This window comes from Pelobates fuscus, chromosome 6 (assembly GCF_036172605.1).
Source record: "Pelobates fuscus isolate aPelFus1 chromosome 6, aPelFus1.pri, whole genome shotgun sequence".
NCBI classification, from domain to species: domain Eukaryota; kingdom Metazoa; phylum Chordata; class Amphibia; order Anura; family Pelobatidae; genus Pelobates; species Pelobates fuscus.
This window is the reverse complement of record NC_086322.1, coordinates 260,916,757-260,936,304: the sequence shown is the minus strand read 5'-3', so window position 1 is coordinate 260,936,304 and position 19,548 is coordinate 260,916,757. Positions and strand designations below refer to the sequence as shown.

General features: G+C 38.8%; 1 protein-coding gene across 1 annotated transcript in view; it reads right to left on the bottom strand.

The window, feature by feature from the left end:
- Nucleotides 1–19,548, bottom strand: part of USH1G (USH1 protein network component sans) — a 784,266-nt gene that overhangs the window by 695,350 nt on the left and 69,368 nt on the right. The window lies entirely within an intron of this gene.

Sequence of the window (19,548 nt, the reverse complement as noted above, 5' to 3'; positions counted from 1 at the left end):
TCCAATATATTATTATCATTATTATTATTGTTTGTTAGATGCTGCATAGTGTCAGGTACTGCAACAACCTAGATGTGGATAATGAGCCCACCATTTCTGGAGAAGGTCAGGGGTGGAAATAGACCAACAGAAAGCATGTGGTAGCCAGGATTGCTTCGGAAAGACTAGGATTCTGGACCTGAGAGGAGGGTACTGAACAGTAGACTTGTGTATTCAGTTTTGTCCAGATTGCAATTTGACCAAATTGTTTGGGCTATATCTCCTGTCAAGAAGTGGAAAGAAAAGTTTAATGGCTTTGAGGCAGCGACTAAATATACATTTTATTCACAAGTGAGAAGTGACCAATAGAGGAACAAAAAGGAGAAGCATTAAAATCAATCTGTTTTTGAAAGCTGGATTCATCGAGACACTTTGCCTTCAACTGTTGAGGGAGATAGACCAGCAGATCCGGCTGTTGATAGTGGGACATAGTCTGAGTCATTGAGGTAGGTATGGTACTGTTACTGCTATGCCTCGCCACTGCTAGTGCCACTTACAATTTATTTTTTATTTTTTTGATCTGCAGTTTGCTTCAGTGCCAGTAATTGTGCTTCGTAAATTGTAATACAGTTTGTGTCAGCTTACTGCAAAAAGGAATGATGCACTAACATCTTTTTTGTACATTTTTTGTGTGTTCATTCCATTGAGTGCTTTGCAATTATGCAAGCACTGTGCAGTGCACTGTGTGCTGTGTAGTATTTCTTAAAGTCAAACCTAATAACTATACAGTAGTAGTAAATCCACCAAATCTTGACTTCATACGTTTTCGTTACTTTACACAATACACATTAATATCCCAATTAATTTTAATAATAAAAATAAACCAATCATCAAAGGTACATCCTAAGCTGAAGAAGATATTGAGGAGGGGTAGGGGTTGTGTAACTCAAACTACAGTCAGCAGTAGTGCCTTGGTACTCTCACCATCTTAAAGGGATACTATAGGGCTAGGGATACAAAGCTCTATTCCTTACCATATAGATCCCTCTGACCACCCCCTCCCTCGTGGCGATTACCTGACAAACGGCGCAATCTTATTAGACCCTCCTCATAGGAAAGCAATCTTAGTTATGCAAGATAATCAATGCAGTTTTCCAAAAACTGCAATGATTTCCATTGCAGAATTATGTGTGGCAGGGACATGAGGTGAAGTGGTTTGGGTGCCTATAGTGTCACTTTAACACCTTTTGAGAATTGTAATGTATAGGAGGTTCCTGTACCCCGGTTTGGTACCTCCGCCGACGGATGCTCCTAGTGCTCACTGAGGACTCCAAGCACTCCACCAGACACCATCAGCACTGCAGTCCCCACGTCCAGCGTTACAGCTTGGCTGTGAACTTGCCATCCTCCACCCACCCTGGACCCAAGACCAGGATCTAGCTTCCAGTGGGTGAACCTCTCCTACTCCAGATAGAGTAGCAGGAACAGCTCTTAAAAGAGCTGGTGATTATAATCCAAGGGTATATTGCAATACCCAGGGTAGCCTTTTACCCCCACACATGAGACAAGGCTCTATGTTGAGGGAAAAACAGGAACTCAATTTTAATGGAGGCACACTGGCCTTCATGAAGGTTTTACAGCAAAGGTGACGCCCAGGTGGACCTTGTTGGGAACAGGGACACAAAGTGTACAAGCCAATAAACAATGTGACAATGAATGACACTCCCACATACAGTACAAAACCCTCCCCTCCCCTCTGCCTGTGATATAATTAAGGCAGATAATGGATTAACGTAATTATCCCCAAGCATAAAAAACACATATTTTACAAAGTCTCATAAGTACCCTGAAATACAACATATCCGCTGATAGCCCTGATCTGGGATCTGGGTGAACAACATATCTAAAAATCACCCACATCAGAGCTGGGGTTCAGGAAATTCCTGGAAGTCTCTTTTTGACCGACCGCACGCATGGTTTCATGACCAAAACAGTTCCAGAGAATTAGGCTGTGCGGCCAGTCTATTTCAAACCATCGAAGTACCGTTCGAATTACCAAACAGAATGGTGAATGGGCATAGTCAATGTCTGTCCCTTATACGTGGGCTTTTACTCACCGAATGTCGTTCAACTCCCGTTCGAATTGTAACTTTTCAGCGGTGTTTGTGCCGTTGCGTGTCATATTTGAGTTCCATGAGCTCCATTGTCGAAGTTCCCTGGAAGGTAACTTTTCAGCGGTGTTTGTGCCGTCGCGTGTCATATTTGAGTTCCATGAACTCGACGACAAAACACCGCTGAACACGTTCGACCAAATAAGATGGCCGCCGCAAAGTGTTTGAATGTCGAATGGCGGCCACTTCAACTACTTCAACTGTAGTCGAAGTGCCACTTCGAAAGTTCGAATCTGTTCCAGTTAGAAGTCCAAGAGGCAGAAATAGTATCTTTAACCCCCAGTTAACCACAGGGCCACAGTCACAGGGAAGGAGGTGGGCAAACAGGCCCCTCCAAAAACCAGTGGCGAGGTCACTTTTGCCACAGGTGCCTATAGTGTCACTTTAACTCCTTTTGACAATTATTGTGATTTCTTTCTGATTTTCTATGTGATTTTTTTCTTTGTGGTTGTGGCAAGTTTTTCTCATCCTCAACTCTCTGTGTTCCTACAACTCACTCACATACTGATAAAACCTTGGCTGGTGTTTTTTTTTTTATATATCTATATATATATATATATATATATATATATATATATATATATATAATTTCCATCAAAACTAGACAACAGTAATACACCTTCCTATTTCTGTCTTGCCACTATGTTGTGATTCATAATCTGTGCGATGGAATCCTTTTTTGTTGGTCCCTTTGTGAACGAAACACGTTAGTGGTTTGAAACACTATTGGTTTTATTATTTTGTTTTCAAATAAAACTATTTTTTATCAAATTTGGACCTTCCTGATTATCTTTGAAGATTCTTATTGGTGAATTCACACTTCACTTTCCTTGGTAGGAAAGATACTACCTAAGCTGTATAGGACTGAGCCAGCGTAGTGGACCCTGTGTGACTGCTTGTGGAGGGGGGGGGGGGGGGGAAGGGAGGGCTCGCAGGACATCAGGCCGTCCTCTGAAGATGGGGGCTATGTGGTGAAAAGGCATCGGCTCATGTGCTTTCTTGGGCTTGGAGAGCGGAGAAGTTGGAATATGGCCGTATCACCTATGACGATCTGACCGGGTGAGGTAGGGAGGTACGGAGAGAACCGTGCAGCAATCTGTAACTGGAAGCCGAGCCGGACCCCAGTTGAAGCATGCTTGTGGAATTGGCTGAGATAAGGACATTGACTTTCCTGAAGCCTATTATGTGCAGCTTTAGCACACTAGTTTGATGTCAGCTAAAAAGTTTTTTTTTTGTTTTAATTTTCTTCTGGTTTACTTATTAGTCAGCTACTTATTATTTTACTCATTCTTGAGATGCATTGCCTATAGTTGTACTACTCCTCTGACCCTCCTGGCAACTAATGCTCTGTCTAGAAAGCCTATCTGTACGCAAGCTACTACTATAACCTATACCCAGGGGCGTATTAGCCGCGAGGCAAACAAGGCATTTGCCTTGGGCGGCATTTTCCAGGGGGCGGCAAAAAAAGCCGCCCCCAAATGCCCAAGGCAAATGTCTTGTTAGCCTTGCGGCTAACAGACATGCCGGCGGTCGGGCGGCGCTGGCTGGCTGGCTGGCGGGCGGGCGGGCGGGCGGCCGGCGAGGGAGCACTTCCCCTGAGCTGTCTGCTCAGCTCCCTCGCCAGCCGCAGAGTGAGGCTGGGAGGCGGAGCCGGAATATGACGTCATATTCCGGCTCCCAGCCTCACTCTGAGGCGCGCGAGGGAGCTGAGCAGACAGCTCAGGGGAAGTGCTCCCTCGCCGGCCGGCCGCCCGCCATGCAGTGCCGCCCGATCGCCCAGCAGCCACTGGACCACCAGGGACGAAGAGACACCCCCCCCTCCCCAGCATTCCCAAAGGTAAGGAGGCTGGGGGGGGGGGGGGGGGTTAATAAAAAAAAAAAACGTGTTAAAAATAAATATACAAAAAATGTGTTAAAAATAAATTTAAAAAAAAAATGTGTAAAAAAAAAAATAAAAAAAAATGTGTTAAAAATAAATAAAACAAAAGTGTTAAAAAAAAATAAAAAAAATGTGTTAAAAATAAATTAAAAAAAAAATGTGTTAATGTGTGTGCGTGCTTGACGTCTGCCACGTCAAGGCAAACCCCGTAGGTGGGTCCTACACTGACTAGTAACCTTGCTTCCTTGAGCTTCTGGCAAAGATATCTCTAATGAGACAGAGAGGGGATTTTTTTTTATATACACCCCTTCATACTTATTAATCCTTAATAGGGAACACATGGGATGGGCGACAGCATTGTAACTTAGCTGTGTGATAAAAGTGAATACAAATACAAAAAAACAAGTCCTGTGCTCAAACTCCCATCACTCCTGGGCGGCAGCAACAACCATAGTACACATCAGCCTCAATACATATAGTAAAAACCAAAGAAAAAAGTTACCTGCGCTCTCTACTAAATCCCTATGTATGTTTAAACAAATGGAGGCTATTTAGTTACTCCAATGGCCATTGGAGGGAATGCCCGCGTGCCACGTGAAGGCAAACCCTGTAGGTGGGTCCTACACTGACCTGTCAGTAGGTGTTTGTTTTTCCTGTAAAGCAAAAAATAAAGGGCATCATAATTGGCCTGTGTCATGCTCTAAATACAGTCTACTGGTTGTTCCCCTCCAGGTACTAAAATGTAAGCCAACAGAGGTCACTTGTGGCAAAGGTGAAGGCTTCAATGATGTTGTCCAGTACTCCTCAATATACTATATTAAAGTGTACAGTGCCAGAAATGGGGTATACAGGTCTTCATATGGATAGGGTTAGTAAGGAGAAGGCCTATAGGACCTAAAGATTTTGGATCTTCTTCTGATCTGGGATTCCAAGCTTGATGGCTATATTGCAATCCAAAAAGCTACTCATGGCAATTCCACAGGTGAAGCAAACCAGGTGTCACTGGAAGATGCCAAATGTTCTTGCATCATTTCAATGTGGCTTACTGATGCTTTACTCACATATGTCAATCATGGCAGCTGTGAACCGTGATTTGCAACCATGAGCCATTGCATTATTACTTGGAGCAAACCCAACAATGTAGGTAAGCAGCCATGCAATGCCATGTAAACATGATACATGAGGGGGCGTGGCCGACTGCCGAACCTAATGGACGCACATTAATCCTCCTGCTCAGGACTCACTTACAATCTACCGCAATCGGAGAAAATAGAAGAAGATGGGTAACCAAAGGAAAAATCAGAATGGTCAAGGTCAATCAGGGAAAACACCGATAGCCAAATCGGGCTCCTTAACCAGATATTTTAAGGAAAACTCTGACCGTCCAGCGGAGGCCTCAGCCGCGGCCTCGAGTACTCTAGAAACGGAACTGAGCTCAGACTCTATGCCACCACGCAGCCCCAGTTACTCTGAGAACTCTCAACAAGCAGACACCCACGACGATCAAGACAACATAGATTTAAAACGAGTAGTTAAGAACTTACCATCGATAGCTGATATTCAACGCATGTTCAACAAGATGGAGGCGTCCTTCCAAACCAAAATGGAAGCGATAGGCACCGACGTCCAACAACTAAACCTTAGAGTATCGGACCTGGAAGAAGAAAGGGACATGATGCAAACGCAAATTACAAATATTGCGACAACACTTGACTCACAAATAATGAACTGGACCTCTACTCAACGCCACATCGATGATCTCGATAATAGAAGTCGGAGAAACAACCTCCGGATTAGAGGTATGCCAGAAACGCAAGGGGAAAATATTATGGAACTCCTCACAGAGCTCTTTAATCTAATACTGGGTAATCCTTCGGACAATCCGATCCTATTTGATAGAGCCCATAGATCTCTGCGACCTAGAAGCTTGTCACAAGACAGCCCGAGAGATATCATATGTAGGCTACACTACTTTAACATCAAAGATAATATTATCAAAGCTCTAAGAGACACAAATCAACCTCTTTTATTTCACGGATGCACGATCCAAATATATCCAGACCTTTCGTGGTACACACTCCAGGCGCGTAGGGCCCTCAAACCTATCACAGAGCTATTACAGAAGAGAAATATAAGATATCGCTGGGGATTCCCTTTTGCCCTGATAGTATCTAACAAAGGTACTATCCACTCTATTTCAACATTCTTCGATATACCTACATTCCTTCAAGCATTAGATTTACCGAGTACACCAGTAGTAAATTGGAATAACCCACCGCCTAACCAAGAATCCATGATGCCGCTCTCCCAGAGACAAAGATGGGCCACTCCAGCGAGGAAAAGACGCACAGACCGAAGATTCCAGTCTCCCAACCAAAGGCAACAAAAATTCAACGAAAGCACACCGCAGAGGCAAAACACCACAGACAACATCCCATGATGATCTGTTGATAACTACACACGAGACTGTTACGAACTCTTGAGTTGGTGTAATCTGCCCTTCTCCTGCCGCTTTCACAATTCACCATCTCATTGGAATCAAGCATCCATCCACCCTTTGTTCTATTATTCCATGCTGAACTTCCGATAAAGCTCCATTGAAACAGGTCGTATACCGGTTTTGTTGAACTTGCGTTCTTTACATAATTAACTCTTGTTTACTGTTTAATAGTAATGTTAGTCTTGTTTAAACACGCATACCTTGTATTAATAGTGTGTAACAAATATAATCCAATGCCAACAAAAGTGACATGCATATTTTACAAATAACTTTTCGAAATATGTACTATATCACCCGAAGGTACCGAAACTATTACACCAGCTACTTACAAACCATAACATGACAACTCTCCCTATTTAATAATACCTCTAAACACCAGTAAAGACATACGACCTCCAACCCCTCAATCTCCAGCTAGAGATTTCGTTAAAATTTACTGAACGTAAAAAGAGCCACTCTTAAACTGACACCTCAACGTATTTGCCCACTTCTATAATGCTGGCAACTTAGACTCCCTCAAATTTCTCCATTACAACTTACTAAGCTATGAGATTGTAACCTGAGTCCCCAGCCTCAGATCCAGTCCACAACCCCATAAAAACCTGGTTCTATCTTTAGCGTCGAGATAGAACTGAATTTCCCCCAGGGGAAAAAAATTCTAAACCCTCTTTCTATCGTACTTTTTCTTCTCCCTCCTGCTTCTCCTCTCACTATACACCCTCCCCCTCTCCCCCCCCACCACTACATATCTTTATCTCCCCTCTTCCTATTCTCAGAAACTCCCCCCTAGTTTCACTTTCTCCCTGAACCTTTAGCTTCAGGACAATCACACCTAGCGAGTATTTTCAATTCTCCCAGGATTTGACAGGCATACCCAACCTCTGTTTCTACAGAGGGTCACAATATCTCAAACCACTGTTAAAAGTTTTATTACTGTGTATATACATTGTTTGATATTGTTGTTTACATTGCTATTGATAATTGGTTATACCACTTAACCATTCCAGTTAATTATTGTAATTGAAAAATTTTATGTAAATATCTGACTCTTCAGATCTTTCCACAGGTGCTGTAGGGCCAAGTAATACCTCCCTCTCATAACCTCCACAAACCATTTACATTTTAAACTCCCTCTATCTCCCATCAAACCAAATTATACTACATCATACAGACCTACTTACATATCCCACACACTCACGCAACTATCCATATCAATCAAAATACCGAATAGGTTTATCATTATCTCAGCATCCAAGGCAAAAATGACTACTATCACAATCCACACTCAAAACGCTAGAGGTTTGAACTCCCCCGAAAAAAGATCTCTCGCTCTTGCTGATTTCAAAAGATATAAGGCACAAGTAGTCTTTATACAAGAAACCCATTTCAGAAAAGACTCTGCTCCCAAACTACGAAATAAGGATTTCCCTCTAGGATATTATAGTCATTTTTCAGAAGCCAAATCTAAAGGAGTGGCAATTCTCATAAGTCAACACGTACAATTCTCCTTTCAAGAACAACTAGTTGACGATTCCGGAAGATTTTTATTCGTCAAAGGCAAGATAGGTATCACACAAATCACATTGGCCAACATCTACTTGCCCAATAAAAAACAAAATTACACCCTCCAAAAAATCTTACATAAACTCTCAATCTTTAGGGAAGGAATCCTCATTATGGGAGGAGACATGAATATAGTATTAGATGAATCACTAGACTCCACCTCAAGCTCTAGAGATTACCAATCCCAACCACGTTCTCTCATTAAAAAATCCTTATACGAGGCACAATTATACGACAGTTGGAGATCCATACACCCCACAGACAAAGACTACTCCTTCTACTCTACCCCTGCAGGCACATACTCACGAATTGACACTATCTTTGTACAACATAGATATCTCCCACTAATTAAAGAAGCCAAATATGGACCAATTACTTGGTCAGATCATGCTCCCATGACACTTACTCTCAACCTACCTACCAATTCAACTCCATTCTTCCAATGGAAACTTAATGATGCACTCCTTAATGACAAAACAACTCTAAACAAGTTACGAGAAGCGGCATAAAATTATTTCTCAGAAAATAACACAAACGACACCACTCCTATCATGACTTGGGAAGCCCACAAGGCAGTTCTTCGGGGAGAACTTATAAAATCAGCATCTGCACTCAAGAAAAGCAAGGAGAAACAGATAGAAAATCTTACAAGAGACATCACTAATCTAGAAAGCAAACATAAATCCAACCTTTCCCTAGATGAATATAAAAAGCTCTTAGGCAAAAGATCGGAACTAGCATCTATCCTACAGCTTCAAGCGAAAAGGAAACTATCCTTAACAAAAAGCACCTATTACTCCCAAAGTGGCAAAGCAGGCAAACTTTTATCCAAATCTATCCAACTAGAAAGACAATCGACATTCATTTCTGAAATTAAGAAAAAAGACGGAACCAAAACATGCCACATGCCAGATATCCTTTCAGCTTTTCACGATTTCTATACTCAACTTTATAATCTCAATAATGTCAAGCCATCTTCTGAAGAAATCATAGAATTTCTTAAAACTAGGATTACACGCACAATTCCCTTAAACGAAATTGCCTTTCTAGATAGCCCAATAACTGAAGAAGAATTCAGAACGACAGTCAAATCCCTACCATTGGGCAAGAGCCCTGGCCCAGATGGATATACCGGGAAATACTACAAAGAATTATCGTCCATATTAGCACAACCATTTGCTAAAGCTTACAACATGTCTCAACTATCATCTTCTATCCCAAACTCGACACTTGAAGCAACCATCGCTATTATTCCCAAACCTGGGAAAGATAAAACTCTCTGTGGAAACTACAGACCTATTTCACTTATCAACATAGACCTGAAGATACTGACCAAAATCATGGCCACAAGACTCAAACCAATTATGCCGACAATAATACACCCAGATCAAGCAGGCTTTATACTTGGTAGAGAGGCCAAAAATAATACCACGAAAATCATAAATATTATCCACTGGGCACAAACTCATAACATAAACAGCGCACTATTAGCCATTGATGCAGAAAAGGCTTTTGACAGAGTCAACTGGTCGTTACTAAAACACACACTAAATGCTCTAAACTTTGGCCCTAGATGGTCAGAATGGATAGACGCTATCTACTCAAAACCCACTGCGAAACTGAGAATCAACGGCCAGCTTTCAAATTCAGTAAAGATCTCAAATGGCACGAGACAAGGATGCCCCCTATCACCTCTCTTATTTATTTTAGTACTTGAACCCTTCCTACAGGGCATCCGTGACAATAACCTAATAAAGGGAATACAGATCAAAAATCACACCTATAAAGTCACAGCCTTCGCAGACGACCTTCTCTTTACAATGGCCGATCCACAAAAAACCATTCCCATCATCATCAATGAGATGCAACTCTATGGGAAGATTTCATTTTTTCAAGCCAATCTCAACAAATGCGATCTGATGACAATCTTTCTACCAGATACATTGAGCAAAGAGATCAAATCCAAATTTGCCTTTCAATGGTCTCTTACCTCCATTAAATATCTAGGCGTACTCATACCTAAAAAATTAGATTCCACTTACTCCCTAAATTTCCCGCCTTTAATTGACTCCATCACTAAAGACTTATCTAGATGGCACAAGCCATGCTTTGGACTGCTAGCCAGAGTTAACATTTTCAAAATGAATATCCTCCCCCGTATCCTATATCTGCTACAAACAATTCCACTACACATACCATATAAATTCTTTTCCACTCTTAAATCATTACTCCTGAAATTTATATGGGCTCACAATTCCCCCCGTCTGGCATACCAAACTCTAATAAAGAAACGCGAACAAGGAGGCCTAAACCTTCCAGACCTTGAAAATTACTACATAGCCACCCACCTACAAAGGATATACGAATGGACAAACAACTCCAACACTCTACAATGGGTGGAACTCGAAAATAGCTTCACAGATATTCCGCTCTATATCCTCCCCTGGATCCTCATAGATAACCAAAGAATGGGAAAACTAAATAGACACCCAACAATCTCCCCTACCCTACATACTTGGCTCAAACTAAGAAAACAAACAGAGATAGCACCGTATCCTCCACCAATATACCCCATATCTCGCAACCCTTACTTACTAGAAGGCAACGCAGAGGTACAATTAGGCCTACATTCCAAGGGCCCATTTCTACAACTCCATGACGTAATTAATAAAAACGAACTAAAAACCCTACGAGAACTTACGGGTTCAGATAAACACTCGGGAATCCAACTATTTTCCTATGACCAAATGAAACACTTCATTAATACTAAATCTCTTTTACCAAATGGAAATAGGCCTCTAACAGATTTCAAACTTCTGTGCTCTAAACACCCACCAAGACTTAAAACCCTATCAACTATCCACTCTATACTCAGAGAAACTCTTCCACAACAACCTCTCAACTTCACCCTGAAATGGTCAAATGAATTTCAAACTACTCTAACAAGTATCCAATGGAAAAAGGCCTTTAACTCAATTCATAAGGCATCAATATCCACTCATGCACAAGAATGTAACTACAAGAGAATAACCCGCTGGCACAACACTCCGGCTAAACTCCACAAATTCTACTCCAATTCACCAGATTTATGTTGGAGATGTCAAAACACAAATGCACACCATGCCCACATTTGGTGGCAATGTCCAATTATTCAGAAATTCTGGAAGAGAATTCACAAAATTGTCCAACTAATTTACCTAAACACCTTTACCTGCTCACAGGAATGTTACATCTTTCTTCTCAGACCACAAGAACTCTCAAAGTTAGAATACACCCTATTCTGCTACTTAGCTATGGCAGCCACCCAACTCATCCCTAAATACTGGAAACAACCCCAACCTCCAACGATACGAGAATGGATCCAGAAGGTTGAAGAGATCAAACTAATGGAAGAGATTACATCGGCCAAATTAGGAAAACTAAACAAATTCAGAGAGATCTGGAACCCTTGGAATGAATACAATAACCGCACACCATAGGCAATTAAACATATAAACAAATAGACTATCCTGTATCCTTAACAACCCTCATCAATTACCCCCTTAAGTAAAAACTTGGTCTTACAGCCCCTTCTATACCTTTACCTACCTTACTTTACTTTAATTTACGTTGTTCTATTTTCACCCACTTATGCTTACCTATGTCTACTTTAATTTATCTTAATTTACCTTTACTAAACATTACATACTTTTACAAATAAATTTTTAATTACCTTATTTTGCTCTTCATCAACTCATATTGCATTCTATTGATATACAATGTGTGTGTAACTATGGAACCACTACTTAACTATAAGTAATACAAAGATAAACGAAGAAACATCGAACTAAATATCCAGAGACTTTATAACCATTTTAGCACTAATCTAAAAGAAAATTACAGTGATTGTTACGAGATTCACCTTTAATGTAACCTTTTGTCAACTTGTTTAATCCTGACTATGTATAAGCTATATTTTACTTTGTTGTATATTCGCTTTAACAATGTATGCTTATTTTCAAACTATAAAACAATAAAAAATTATTAAATAAAAAAAAAAAAAGTAAACATGATACATAGCACAGTGGGTTTTTATTTGTGTGAGCTATTGCGTGTCAGAAATTTACAACATAAAATTAAGTGGAAAGATCCAAATATTTGGTAGCATTTCTTCATACTATATATATATATGTAAAGAGGAATGGTCACTTCCCAGGAGTTTTAATAATTTATTTACCTACATTCTACGCTGAACATATATGTATTTGTGATGTGTGAAAACCAAAATTATATATAGAAATCCGTACCTCTTTTTCCCACTGGGTAATGTTTTTTTTTTTTTACACTAGTTATATATGTATGGTATGTGTATGGTAGGCAATATGTCGCATAAATAACTTAGACCACACAATAAACACAGACACAGTTTATTGTTCCAATGGGCTTGGCCGTGGTGTTTATTTAAAGCTTAAAAGCGGCATACCACCATAACTTGATAACGGTAACATATTCACATAAATGTTTCACTTTACTTCCGAAACTTTTAACTTTCACCATCACTTAATTGTCAATCAGTCATTGCTAACCTGACCGCCTTTTATATACAACCATTTAACACATATCCTTCCTCAGAACTTGAACCTGAGAATGACTTTGCCCCAATGCTTTCCAACACCACGACAATAATTATAAAGAAAGTTAGAATGTAGGGGAGGCAGGGAGGGGGTCCGTCCGTGCTTCTCCTGTCTTTAAAGACCTCTGACAGGGATTGCGCTCGCGCTGCCACTTTTATGCTTACCTGGTTTCCCGCACTTTTTCTCACTCACGGCCAGCAACCAATCCCCGGTCAGCTCTTGTCCCCAGCAACAGCTGTGTCATCAAATCTGCCCAGCGACTTGTCCTACTCTGCCCAACAATCTAACCATGGAGTCATGAACTTTCACTAACTTTCCCTCACTGAACCAACAGGACAACTTAATCCTTTATTGTCACCATACATATATGCTACAGTGCTTAATGCCTGTGGCATCTTTTTTTTTATACAGTGGTATAAATTCCAGAGAAGTGACATTTCCTCTTTAATCCTTTTTATCGTAATGCGGTGAAATGTGAGACTTGAACACAAACAATTTGTAAAGAATACACAATTGTCAAAAACTTATAATGTATGAGACATTGTATTAGAACTGATCTGAAAACAATTGGCAGTTAACACTTTGTCTAAAGGTTATTATTAGAGTAATGGAAAAATCAATATAGTGTAACTCTGGATTGACAAACACACAGTGATCCATTTGTACCGGGGTTGTATCAACATTGAGTCAAAATATCAATTTGCCGAAACCTAGAAGATTATTTACTAAACTCAAAATGTAAACCCAGATTTACAAATATTGTTGAGATAACAGAAATGAGTAGGAAAACAAAAGCCATCTACTAAGGGCTTATATGTGACTTATTATGCCAAGATTTACAATATTCATCTAAAGAAAAGAATTTGAACATACTGCAATGACTGAACTGTACAAGTCAATACGAATTATTAAGGAGATCCTACCTCTCCAATATCCAAATAACCAAGGAGGTTATGCTTATTGTATACATATTTTAAATATCTACCTGTTATGTTCTTTCATTATTATTGTTACCAAGTTAATTCCTTTGTGTATTGGCTCAAGTGTCATCGTCTGTGCCAAATATGATAAAGTGACATAATTTACTGCTAGATTATTGCACAATATTGTACCATCACTACAAGGAATCATGACACACGCATTGATCAAGTAGTATCCCTTTAAGTAAATTAACTAAGTAAATTGGTGTCATAAACTGAGTGATCACAGGGCAGGAAAACTGAGATTGAATACAGTATTATCAGCAGGTATATGCCTAATGGTTATTCACTTAGATGAGCATTTAAACAGAATTTAAAGTAAATTTCAAATTCAAGGCCAGTGTAACCAAACTGACAGCATAGCTTGATTATAATAACCTTAAATTTGAAACTCACGGTGGATTCTCAATTCAGTAATTAATCATGTGTATCTCTATATTAAAAACAAAACCATAATTGGAACTTTATGTGGCCTTGATTGGCTCACTTCAGTGAATGCTGCTCCTTAGTGGGTAACATTTAGCTACACTATCCCCGCAGCAAAATCTTTCTGTCTAGAAAGGTTCTGTTTGCTGCACTTGACTGATCAAGTCATGCAGTTTTAGTAACTTTAAAGATAAGTATTTTCCTCTTTTATCTACAGTAGATAGTGCTGTAAAATGGGGTTGGGTCTCTTTAAAGGTAAGTATTTTTCCCTTTTATCTAGATAGTGCCCTAAAACGGGGAAGGGTCACTTTCAACACTACCATGTATCATTAACCCATTCAATACAAATAATTAGTCATGAATATATGTACAAGCATGTACTATTTCCTTTTAATGGGGCCCATTATAGACTGAGAAAGCATACACTCTCTTTCTTTTACATTTATTACCTAATAGCATATACTGAGAAATGTACTTTTCTAATATTTGTTTAAAGATATTCCATTTAACCCACAAGGTTAGTGACAGTTGTAACGATGCCCTTATCCTATTGAAAATAAGCTTCCTATTACTAGATGAATACGTTTTAGAGAAAAACACACAAGTTGACTCATTTCTAATTGATTACAAATGACATCATATACTGTTTACATTTCTGATCCCTTATTTCAGTGTTTTACAAAATGTCTGCATTATTCATTTTTACAGAATTCAGAAAAGCATACGTTCTAGTTGGTGCTTCTACTAACTGAAATATCAAGATGTCATTTAACAGGTTAAAAAATGTGTTTTCCGTAGTAGAATTACTTGTCATTCTATCCCAATCGAATTAAAGTCTCAAGTCATTAAAGACTTGCCCAGATGTGCAGCCTTTTCAGTTTGTGCTTTCAGTTTCCTCTTCATTAATAATATTTGTAACATATTCTTTTAAAGGTATTCTTCTGGAGGACTTAGGTGTCACAAAGTGTGTGTATGTGTGTGTGTGTGGGGGGGAGGAAGGGGGTGCAATTTGCTGTCTGACATCAACTATGTACATTATTAACAATAACTACCCCAAAACAAGAGATCAGTTTATTACACTTTAATGACGCTGCTGGAGATGGAGTTGCACCCCCCGTCAGGAAAGCTCACTTAATCTGTACGTGCAGCGTTTCATAGTGAAACGCACAAACACCATAACCACTTAAAATCCTTGAAGTGGTCATGTTTCTTCTAGTAACCCTTTAAACTGTAAAACATTAGAGGTTTTTTATAGAGATACCATACGTTCCAGGTCTAATTAGATGTGTAGATTCCAAAAGTCCAGCTTAACAGCAACTTAAATGGACATTGTTACCTCAAAAGAGGCCCAATATGTTAGCATGTAAATTCGGGTAACCCAAACCAAACTTCAAGGTGGTTGAGGGAAGTTGAATATTGCGGGAGAATATAGCCAGATCATAGTTACGCCACTAGATGTCACTAGAGTAGGAGCAAAAAAAAGCATTATGACTTCCATTTTAGCAGGACTTCCTACTTGTCACTGGACATTTGTGTACCCTGGGTTTGACTAATGGCTGCTCTGTGTGATGTGGGTATTATGAGGATACGAGATGCTCAAAACAGAGAAAAATTATATTTTGTTGTGAAACCATGATTAAACATGTCAAATGAAGGCCTTATTTACATTTGATTTATTCCTAGAATGCAAAACTTTTAAAAGCTATTTTTAATGTAACCGGAATATGTTGAATGTATATCACCATAGATTTATTTTACACTATTCATCAAACAAGTCAAATCAAATCAAATATTTTTTTCTGTGTAACTTCTGAACTGTACTACTCATAATACGTTGTATGCAGAAATGTCTTCATAAAATGTGCTAGTGTCCTAATGTACTCTTCCCTCATTATAAAAAGGATTAATTATGATTAAAAGGATTAATCACTCTGTCTTTTTGAGGGAAATAAGTTTACCATAAATGCGATAAAACCAACAAGCTCTAGTCCGTCACCAGACAAGACAAACATGGGGTACAAGGAAGGGCGTGAATCTGTATGCAAACATTACTGATTATATAAATATCAAGAGGCCTCTTAAATAAGCTAGCTTGTTGTGTTCTCCAAGCATTCTATTTACAGATCATCAATAAGGATCGAAAGCTGCATTATGTACAAAATCTCTCCTCAAACATGGCAGGGAGAGAGGTCTGCACTTCAAACATTGCTAATGTAGCGTGGCTTTTCGGAATAGTACATTCAGTTCTTGAATTTGGCAGTCATTGTAAAACCAGATTCTAAATAATAATGCAGGGATAGTAAACCCTTAGCACTCCAGATGTTATGGACTACATCACCCTTGATGCTTTGCCAGCATTATGGCTGCATGAGCATTATGGTAGACGTAGTCTACAACATCTGGAGTCCTGATGGAATTCTACACCCTATAGCCTAAATCAGTGGTTTGAATTGGAACCCAAAAGTAAGTACCTATTATTGACTTTTTTGCTTTTACCAGCTCAGGGGGGACACTTTGATAATAATACTTTCTAGATAGCTGAAAAATGAAGGTTATAAACATATAATCTAAATAATCACTATTACACTGACAGGGTTATTCTCTAAAGTGGGAAATCTTGGGAATTAAAGTGAATTTCAAATACAAGGCCAAAGAAGCAGTGTTAATTTTGTCAACTAACAATTTCAGTCAAATTTTAGTCGACTAAAATTTTTGAGATTTAGTTGACTAAAACTAGACTAATACTAAAACAATTCAGATGACTAAAATATGACTAAAACTAAAATGGCATTTTAGTCAAAAGACTATGACTAAAACTAAATTGAAATTTGACGAATAAAATACGACTAAAACTAAAACAATTAATATGACTAAAATAAGACTAAAACTAAAATGGCATTTTAGTCAAAAGACTTTGACTAAAACTAAATTGAAATTTGGTGCCAAAATGAACACTGCACGGAGGGGCTGTGGAAGGGTCAAAAAGGCTTTAACTAAATCCATTAGATTTTTGTCGTGTTGACTAAAATCTGATGCAGATTTAGTCGACTAAAACTAGACTAATGCTAAAACAATTCAGATGACTAAAATACGACTAAAACTAAAATGGCATTTTAGTCAAAAGACTATAACTAAAACTACATTGAAATTTGACGACTAAAATACGACTAAAACTAAAACAATTAATATGACTAAAATAAGACTATAACTAAAACTACATTGAAATTTGCTGCCAAAATTAACACTGCAAAGACTCCAAAATGGAAGTATAGCTTGCATGGAGAATGTTTTCTAGTTTAGCTATTTTGACTTTAAACTTGAAATTTACTTTGAATTCTCAATTTAGTAAATAACCCTGTCAGTGTAATAGTGTTAAACTATATTTATATATATATTTTTTAATTCTTTATTTTTTTGTGCGAAGAATAAAGCTTTAACATACAATGCCAGTTTACCACTGACCAATTCTAAATTAACGTTCGGTATATGATACGGTATGACATGCAGAGCTGACAGCACATTTTATATTATATATTGCAGACAATGAACTTAAATAAAATATATGTTTATCATTCTAAATTCTAAAATGCCTTGATTCATTTAACATTATACAACTTTCACATGGCAAGTAATCCCATCCTAAATTATACCGATCTATTTACAGCTAAACCTTATTTGTCATAAGGTTCAAAGTGCACACTCTCACACTCGATTACAAATGAATTGTAGCAGTTTATTGAGGGTGTAAATATTTCTGAAATGTTCTAAAGAAGGAAGAAGGAAACACTAGTAAACCTGAAAATAAAAAGCTGTAAATCTAGTATGTTCATAAATCTGCATGTAATTATCCAATTAGGCCCTAAAGATATGAACTTAAACATACTGATGCCTGTAAAAACATCTGTTATCTCAAAAGTGTCTACCATTGTCTATGGGAGGTAGCTGACAGCAATTTATTTGTCAAGAGTATCTATTTTCATTCAGGTGAAAGAAACGCAAAGAGTTGGTTCCCAGGCAAATACAACCCTAGAATAAGTTTGCTACTCCTTTGGGAATTATATACACTAGTTATATACTGATAATAACTCATCTACTTATTATTTGCCAATAATTCATGAGCTGGTGTATTCTCAGAAGCATAGATGCTAAAAGAAAAGCAATAATATAGAGGTACATTGCAAGCATCAGAAAATCATAAGACCTATGCAGTAGAAAGCGTAATGTGAGAATAAAAATTGCGATCGTCATGAGACATGCAACTTTGACATTAACAAATATTTACAACTTTTTTTACTTTTAACCATAGTATTTATTTACTAATCAAATGGAGATTGGATCTTAAGTGTCAAAACATTTGGCACACTTACTAACCTCACCTTAAAATACACAGAAGTCTTGTAATTTACAAGGTTAATCCTGCATAAAAATAAACACATTTTCTTTATGTACAGCTACAAGTACAGCGACAAGTACAAACTGTACAGTTTTGTTGTGTATCCATGATATGCCCATTTAAAATGCCAATTACTGTGCCTACCCCTCTCTAGGATTGCCACCTTTCTTGAAAAAAAATAATTACTGGCAATGCTAATTTGCATTACAAATTTTATGTGTGACATTTAAAATTCCCTAAATCACTAAAAAAACGATGTGTGTGTACTATGCCTGATTGTATATGTGTAGGGCAGGAGAATTTGGTGGGCAGGGTGTCTCCATACCTACCTGGGGACAGGATAATTTGGAGGCTGGCGGTCTTCCTACCAAATCAGTGGGGGGAGATGATTTGGTAAGCTTGGGGTCTACCTACTTAGCTGGGGGAACAGGATAATTTGGAGGCTGGCGGTCTTCCTACCAAATCAGTGGGGGGAGGGGGAGATGATTTGGTAAGCTTGGGGTCTACCTACTTAGCTGGGGGAACAGGATTATTTGGGTGGCTGGTGGTCTTCCTACCTAGCTGGAGGTTTGGGGTGCTCCATCTTTCAGGCTTTGCCAGTCCTGTCTCTTTTTATGGGCAGTTCTCCCTGCCCAGCAGATATTTCAAACAGCAGAGGGCTGTGGGCCATGTTGGGAAATGTAGTTGTATGGTCTACAAGGTATTGTTTCTTGTAAACTAAATGAAGAGGCTCTAGAATTATACATCCCATGGTTTTCTGCAAGGAAATGGAGTCATATCTGTACAGTGGCTAAGGGTTATGTATCTTGAAGTCTGTGATCAGCCAATAGAATAAGCTGGAATGGTAGAAAAAGCAGAAGTAAACTACAAGTATTATAGCTAGGGCAGAGCTTAGTGTCCATTCAAATGATAATACCGGCCTTTGCAATGCCGGTTTGTAACAAAACCAGCACCGGCCAGACAGCCTCAAATACCAGCTGTGCTAATAAAATAACGAGGAGGTGACCACTCTCTCATTCCTTTTTTCCTTTTCCTTGCTGCTCA